This window comes from Lissotriton helveticus, assembly GCF_964261635.1.
Source record: "Lissotriton helveticus chromosome 1_1 unlocalized genomic scaffold, aLisHel1.1 SUPER_1_unloc_80, whole genome shotgun sequence".
Classification (NCBI taxonomy): domain Eukaryota; kingdom Metazoa; phylum Chordata; class Amphibia; order Caudata; family Salamandridae; genus Lissotriton; species Lissotriton helveticus.
In genome coordinates, this window is record NW_027611726.1 from 581,654 (window position 1) to 589,817 (window position 8,164).

At 43.2% G+C, this 8,164-nt stretch overlaps 1 pseudogene; it reads left to right on the forward strand.

The window, feature by feature from the left end:
- Nucleotides 1–3,704: 3,704 nt before the first annotated feature.
- On the forward strand, nt 3,705–7,180 carry LOC144806535 (uncharacterized; annotated as a pseudogene).
- Nucleotides 7,181–8,164: the final 984 nt, after the last annotated feature.

Consider the following 8,164-nt stretch of genomic DNA (forward strand, 5'->3'; position numbering starts at 1 on the left):
CGCGTCCTGCGCTGCGGGGGGAGAGGCAGCACTATAAGCGCGGTGATATCAAGGGATGCTGGGGCAGGCAGTCCTCACACTGAGGTTGAGCGCCTGGATAGGCTGGTGGCACTAGCGGCATTTCCGACGTGGACCCTGGGACTCCTTTGCTACCAGGGTGCTGCGCAGAGCTTGTGGTTTCCCTTGCTGGTGATAAGATAGCTTGCTCCCCTAGTGCCTGGCCTGTGCTATTGCATTGTTTGCATCAGATTCACCTAGTGCCTGGCCGGTGTTATTACATTGTTTGCGTCGGATTCTCCTAATGCCTGGCCTGTGTTATTGCATTGTTTGCGCTCCGTTTTCCTAGTGCCTGGCCTGTGTTATTGCATTGTTTGCCTCAGATTCACCTAGTGCCTGGCTTGTGTTACTGCATTGTTTGCATCAGAATCTCCTAGTGCCTGGCCTGTGTTATTATATTGTTTGCATCAGATTCTCCTTGTGCCTGGCCTGTGTTATTGCATTGTTTGCGTCAGAATCTCCTAATGCCTGGCCTGTGATATTGCATTGTTTGAGTCCCGTTTTCCTAGTACCTGGCCTGTGTTATTGCACTGATTGTGTCATATTCGTCCAATGCCTGGCTTGTGTTATTGCATTGTTTGCATCACGTTTTTCTAGTACCTGGTCTGTGTTATTGCACTGTATGCGTGGCTTTTGGTATGTTATTATTCTAATAGTTGCAGCTTTTCTACCAAACATGGTACCTCTTATCCCAATCAAGTGCATCTGACTGCAAGGACACTTCCTGCAGTAACAATCTACTTCCTATTTATGCGGCACCAGACAGCACAACATGTCTGCAAGAGATGTTGTAAGGTCAGAAACAGTACGTAGGTAAGTAGGTATGATGGAAAACAAACTATTGGGTAACATTTTAAACGAAGAAGCTGCTGTGATAGACGGCAAAAAATTCATGTCAAAACATCAGCATTAGGACAATAGTACATGGAACAATAATGGTAGATATATTTACACTTCTGTGCAGTGCGTGTCACTTAATGTTCTTTTCTTCCACTCTCATGAGATGGTTTTGCAAGGCAAATCTGAGCTCACTGAGTGTGGAGCTTCCACGAATCCCAGAGACAGGCCGTTCCAAAGACGGTAACAGAGAAGGTTGAAAGATCTGAGTCTTCATCCTGGAATATGGAATGGTGATCCCTGAGGGGGTGTGGGTGGTCTGTGTGTTGCCACGGCTGTCCAGGGGGTGTAAGAAAATGTCAGCAATTTGTGGAGGGCCCTCTTTTGCGTGAGAACCACCCAGCTTCATGCAATACAGACTTGAGGGTTTGTGTCTGCGCAGGATGAGTTACATTCTGATAGTAAAATGGAGGACCTCGTCCAAAGGCGATAGATGTTGCCAAGGATTAACATCTTCAGTTACGACAGATAGAGAAAGTCCATGTATCTCGAGGAGCTTGAAAAGCTTTCTGCACTCTGCTGGTGCAGGCAGGATGTTTATTCTCTAGTTGGCATTTGCCAGGGGATGTTCAGATACAGTGGGTTAATTAAACCTTGCAGCAGCACTTGTAGCGTGGACTCTTGGAGTCTTGTAGTATGTGTTAGATGCGGAAGAACTGTCTTAATGTTCTACGGAGCTCAGAAAATCCAGACTTTCCGGGCCAGAACCGGGTGCTGTAAGCTGCACTAGTTTCAGGGAGATGGACAGATGTTATGGCGATAGGAAACCCCGACAAACCACAATAATGTTCCACTCTTCCAGGTTAGACGAAACCAAAAAGGCTTGAACAAAGGGAGCTTTTGAAAGTGTCAAAGGTGACCTATGAACAGCAAGGTAAAGACAGGAGTTGGTATTTGAGATAATCTTAAGTGAATAGGAAAGAAATGAGAAGTGTGTGAATGGAGTTACTTTCGTTGTATACTTCGTAAAGAGTTACTGGAAATTTTGCAGCCCCGCCTGGTCCATCTCTTTTTCTAAACTCTATTGTTGTTTGAATGAAATCTTGACCGTATGCATCTATCTTAAGCAAAACCTTAAGCACTTGGGAGCTCCGAGCACCCTTACTTTGCTAAGTTACTCAGTGAACACTGTTAAATCACCTAGTTTTCAGACATTAATAAGATGTCACCTGATCACCAGAACTTTTAGTTAAATATTTGTGTATTATGAAATATTCCCTACTAAGTTCAAAGGCAGTAAAGAAGAAGGGGCGATTTACTAAGATTTTGCGTCGTGTTTGCGTCATAAAAGTGGCACAAAAGAGTGCAAAATCTTTTTTTCCTAATTTTCTTTCCAGCAAATAACGTAAAAGTAATGTGAAGCATCGCACTGCACTGCTTCGCGTTACTTTGCACCTTGGGGCCTGCCAATGGTGGGGCATGGGCGTTCCCGTGCAACCACCCATTGGGGCAGATTTATGAGTTCTGGCGCATCTCTGCAAATCAGCAGGGATGCGCCAGAACTGATGCGTCACGCAATTCCCTCCTTGCGGCACCACAGATGCGCCGCATTTACATTGCGGCGCACCATGGTGCAAGGAAGGGCAGATGTGTGACGCATCTTGTGGTGTACGGGAGGCGCATTGCTGGAGTAGCGTCGCAAGTGCGACGCAACTCCTGCAATGTACAGAGGCCACCCATACATAACGTGGTGCGTCACTCCTTACGCCTGCTTCAAGCAGGCGTAAGGATTTGACCCAGCAGCGTCGTAAAACTGACTCAGTGAAATCTTATAGATTTCACTACGTCAGTTTTATGGGGCTTTCCTACGAGGGAACGCCCAACCTGCGACAGAACGCCCACATGAAACCTGACGCAGGTTTCATGTGGCGCAGGGCTTTACAATTGTGAATAGGTTGCAGGGATGCGCCACGTTTCCGTGCCGTTGCGTGACGCAACGGCAGCGTAAACGTGGCGCAAGTCTGACATAAATCTGCCCCATTGTTTCTCACGCTAAACTCAATTTACCAAATACAGTAGATTGGGTTTAGCGTGAGAAAACTGCGCCCTTTTAAACTAGGCGCTTGGAAGGAGAAATGCTTTAATTTCTCCTTCCTTTTCTGAATTTGCATGCGTGCTGCACTGTGCAACATGCAGACAAGGTTGGAAAAGGTTTCCCTCATGTCTAGGCATAGTATTTTGTACAGGAAGGGTGTCCTTCCTGTAGAAGACCTATGCTGGGCTCACACACACACGCTAGCGCTCTGGTGCTAAGGTGTGTGCATGGCGCAGGGCTGCTGTAATCAGTGCCGGCGCAAGGGAAAGGGAAGGAGAGAGCCATAATTTTGAAAATATGGTGCTCTCCTGCTCCCTCCCTGTCATGCAGTGCAGCCTCGCAGGGGGAGGCCTGCGCCACATTGCGTGGAGATTTGGTAAATCTCCCCTGAAATGTCTTTTACAACCAGATAAATATTGTGATTTCTCATTCTATTTTGTTTCAATGTAGTAATTTTAAATATCTTTACATCCTACAGATAACAAGCCTTGAATGTATGAATTGACCATCAATAATAACGCGAATGCTGTAAATCTTCAATAATAGCAGAAATATTGAGCTACAGTATTCAGGAAAACATCAGCGCAGTCGGCGACAGAGGAACCTGCACACAAACTGACAGATCCCGGATGAAGCATCAAGGGCAGTTCAGTGATTGTAAGAGTCTGAGCTGTGCACCTCCACGCCACAAGACGAAGAAATGACCTTTGGAAAATTAAGGCAACAACAATAACAAACCACCTCCTGAATAAACAAGTGTCAAATACTAACTTTGATCAATGTATCGGTATGATGTGATTACCGCAGTGCTCTATTTTCTAAAATGAAGACAAGCCATCATTCCGTGCTCTAGGTGAATTGTAAACTCTTTCTGGCCAAACCACAGTAACAAGCGAAAAGCACAACAGAGCGGAGCCAGACAACTGACGGGTAAAGGAAAGAGGAGCTCTTCTATCTACAATACAACTGACTGTCCCAATTTGCACCAGCCAGAAGGAAGATACATCTTTACCTGCAAGCGTCCACAGCCATAATCCAATCTAAAGGCACAATCCCCTACAAAGACACATTCTACGTATTAGGAGTGTGGCAAATATTTGGTGGCTATTGTATTTTATTGTTAAAACAGAAATCAAACGTGCAAAATACTGCACACATTTAAAGTGTGTGAGAAATCACAAGTGCTTTATCAGCCATGTTGGCCCATCAGGAACTACAGTCAAGGGATATAGACCATTATATACCCGACCCACAGACACTAACCAAGAAAGAAGAATCATACACATACAGCAAGAGCTTTAGTTTGTCATCACTACTCAAGCTTCATCAGCACACGTACACAGGACAAAAACCATTCAAGTGCAGTGAATGTGTAAAGTGCTTTAGTCAGTTATCACACCTTCAAAGACATAATCAAACACACACAGGAGAAAAACCATTCAAATGCAGTGAATGTGGGAAGAGCTTTAGTCGATTATCAAACCTACGAAGACATCAACAAACACACACAAGGGAAAAACCATTCAAGTGCAGTGAATATGCAAAGTGTTTTACTTTCTCGTCACACCTACAAAGCCATCTGTATAACCACATAGGAGAAAAAAAATTCAAGTGCAGTGAATGTGCAAAGTGCTTCAGTAAGTCATCACACCTACAAATTCATCTGCGAACACACACAGGAGAAAAGCCATTTAAATGCAGTGAATGTGGCAAGAGCTTTAGTCAGTTACATCACCTACAAAGACATCAGCGAACACACTCGGAGGAAAAACCATACCAGTGCAGTGAATGTGGGAAGAGCTGTAATCGATTAGAAAATCTACAAACACATCAGCGAACACACACAGGGGAAAAACCATTCAAGTGCAGTGAATGTGCAAAGTGCTTTAGTCAATTATCAGTGCTACAAAGACATCAGCGAACACACACAGGGGAAAAACCCTTTCAGTGTAGTGAATGTGACAGTAGTTTTCACAGCTCTTCAGCATTAAGGTATCATCAGCGAACTCACACAGGAGAAAAAACATTCAAGTGCAGTGAATGTCTAAAGAGCTTTAATAAATTATCAGTACTACAAAGACATCAGCGAACACACACAGGGGAAAAACCATTCAAGTGCAATGAATGTGTCAAGAGCTTTAGTCGATTATCAGTGCTACAAAGACATCAGCGAACACACACAGGGGAAAAACCCTTTCATTGTAGTGAATGTGACAGTAGTTTTCACAGCTCTTCAGCATTAAGGTATCATCAGCGAACTCACACAGGAGAAAAAACATTCAAGTGCAGTGAATGTCTAAAGAGCTTTAATAAATTATCAGTACTACAAAGACATCAGCGAACACACACAGGGGAAAAACCATTCAATTGCAGTGAATGTGCAAAGTGCTTTGGTCGGTTATCAGACCTAAAAAGTCATCAGCGAACACACACAGGGGAAAAACCCTATCATTGTAGTGAATGTGACAGTAGTTTTTGCGGCTCTTCAGGATTAAGGCGTCACCAGCGAACTCACACAGGAGACAAACCGTTCAAGTGCAATGAATGTGTCAAGAGCTTTAGTCAATTATCAGTACTACAAAGACATCAGCGAACACACAAAGGGGAAAAACCATTCAAGTGCAATGAATGTGCAAAGTGCTTTAGTCAATTATCAGTGCTACAAAGTCATCAGCGAACACACACGGGGGAAAAACCCTATCATTGTAGTGAATGTGACAGTAGTTATCGCAGCTCTTCAGCATTAAGGTATCATGAGCGAACTCACACAGGAGAAAAACCATTCAAGTGCAATGAATGTGTCAAGAGCTTTAGTCAATTATCAGTGCTACAAAGACATCAGCGAACACACACAGGGGAAAAACCATTCAATTGCAGTGAATGTGCAAAGTGCTTTGGTCGGTTATCAGACCTAAAAAGTCATCAGCGAACACACACAGGAGAAAAACCCTATCATTGTAGTGAATGTGACAGTAGTTATCGCAGCTCTTCAGCATTAAGGTATCATGAGCGAACTCACACAGGAGAAAAACCATTCAAGTGCAATGAATGTGGGAAGAGTTTTAGTCGATTATCAGACCTACAAAGACATCAGCGAACACACACAGGGGAAAAGCCATTTAAGTGCAGTGAATGTGGAAAGAGCTTTAATCACTTATACCACCTCCAAACACATCAGCGAACACACACAGGGGAAAAACCCTATCATTGTAGTGAATGTGACAGTAGTTTTTGCGGCTCTTCAGGATTAAGGCGTCACCAGCAAACTCACACAGGAGAAAAACCATTCAAGTGCAATGAATGTGTCAAGAGCTTTAGTCAATTATCAGACCTACAAAGACATCAGCGAACACACAGGGGGAAAACCTTTCAACTGCAGTGAATGTGGGAAGCGTTTTAGTCTCTTATCAAACCTTCAAACACATCAGCGAACACACACAGGGGAGAAACCCTATCATTGTAGTGAATGTGACAGTAGTTTTCATGGCTCTTCAGCACTAAGGTATCAACAGCGAACACACACAGGAAAAGAAACATTAAAGTGCAGTGAATGTGCAAAGAGCTTTAGCCGATTGTCACATCTACAAAGTCATCAGCGAACACACACAGGGGAAAAACCCTATCATTGTAGTGAATGTGACAGTAGTTTTCGCAGCTCTACAGCATTAAGGTATCATCAGCGAACACACACAGGGGAAAAACCCTATCATTGTAGTGAATGTGACAGTAGTTTTCGCAGCTCTTCAGCATTAAGGTATCATCAGCTAACTCACGCAGGAGAAAAACCATTCAAGTGTAATTAATGTCTAAAGAGCTTTAGTCAATTATCAGTGTTACAAAATCATCAGCGAACACACACTGGAAAAACCCTAACATTGTAATGAATGTGACAGTACTTTTCGCGGCTTTTCAGCATTAAGGATTCATCAGCGAACACACACAGGAGAAAAACCATTCAAGTGCTGTGAATGTGCAAAGTGCTTTAGTCAGTTATCACACCTTCAAAGTCATCAGCAAAAACACACTTGGGAAAAACTATTCAACGGCAGTGAATGTAGGAAAAGCTTTAGTAACTTATCAAACCTCCAAACACATCAGCGAACACAGAGACTCTGGAAAGAACTTAAGAACATAAAAAATAATATTGACCCCTTAGAGACAAAGACAAGAGCAGAACAGTGCAGTTATTGAGAGAGGAATGAATTACGGAAAAAAATTAAATTCAAATTATGTGGGACATTGAAATGCCAGATGATAGAAGACCGGACTAGCAGTAAAGAAGGAAAACAGATAACAGTATTTGCAGAGTTATAAAAGTGTTTGTTTCCAGTGATTGTTCACTTCCGTACACATAGCAAAGCAGCATGATGTACCAGGATACACAGTGGGAGGCTAGCACAATGTGGACTAAAAGAAAAGAAAAATTGTTGATTTTTATTTGGTGAAGAAGAGATACAAAGAAAAACATTCAATTGCACCTGATCACACTTCCTTTAAAAGCAACACTGAACAATACTGGGACTAGCAACGATATTTTCAGCTAACTTGTCGGCTTAGTGATAAAACCTATAAACCAAACACACCCAGAGTGAACACGTTGTCAGGGCTCTGGAGATGGAAGCTTCATTGGTAAAATGTATGTATTGCTATTAACAAATGCCACTGCAGTATATGTAATGAACTAAAACGAAGCACAGGTGTTCAAGAAATAACCTGTTTTTAGATATAAAAGAGCACATACCTTGTTTTTAAGTAATGTTTGCTGCATCTTTTACACACTGTTATCGGTTGCTGGATCAGCTCGTGCCTCGGGCCTTATAACTAAGTGTGACCCGTGGCTCCTCTCCGACATGGCTCTCCCTATTCAGTTTGTGACTTGCCAAACTCTTTCTTTTTACCAGAATTGAGCCATTGTAAGCAGCCGACTCTGTTTGAAGAATGTGGTGAAATAGCGAAATCCCACATGAAAAGCATATATGTGCCAGGACAATCAGTTGCACTCCCAGCAACTCGTCTCCCACACTTGATTGTCCCCTGTCCTCAAACGTTCTAAAGGATTTGTCGTGTGAATGCCAGAAGTGGCAGTGACATTCATGAAGCTAACGCTAACAGGAGTGTGTGGGAGATAGAAAGGGTGAGAGATAAAGAGAGCGAGAGAGACAAAGAAAGGGGCGA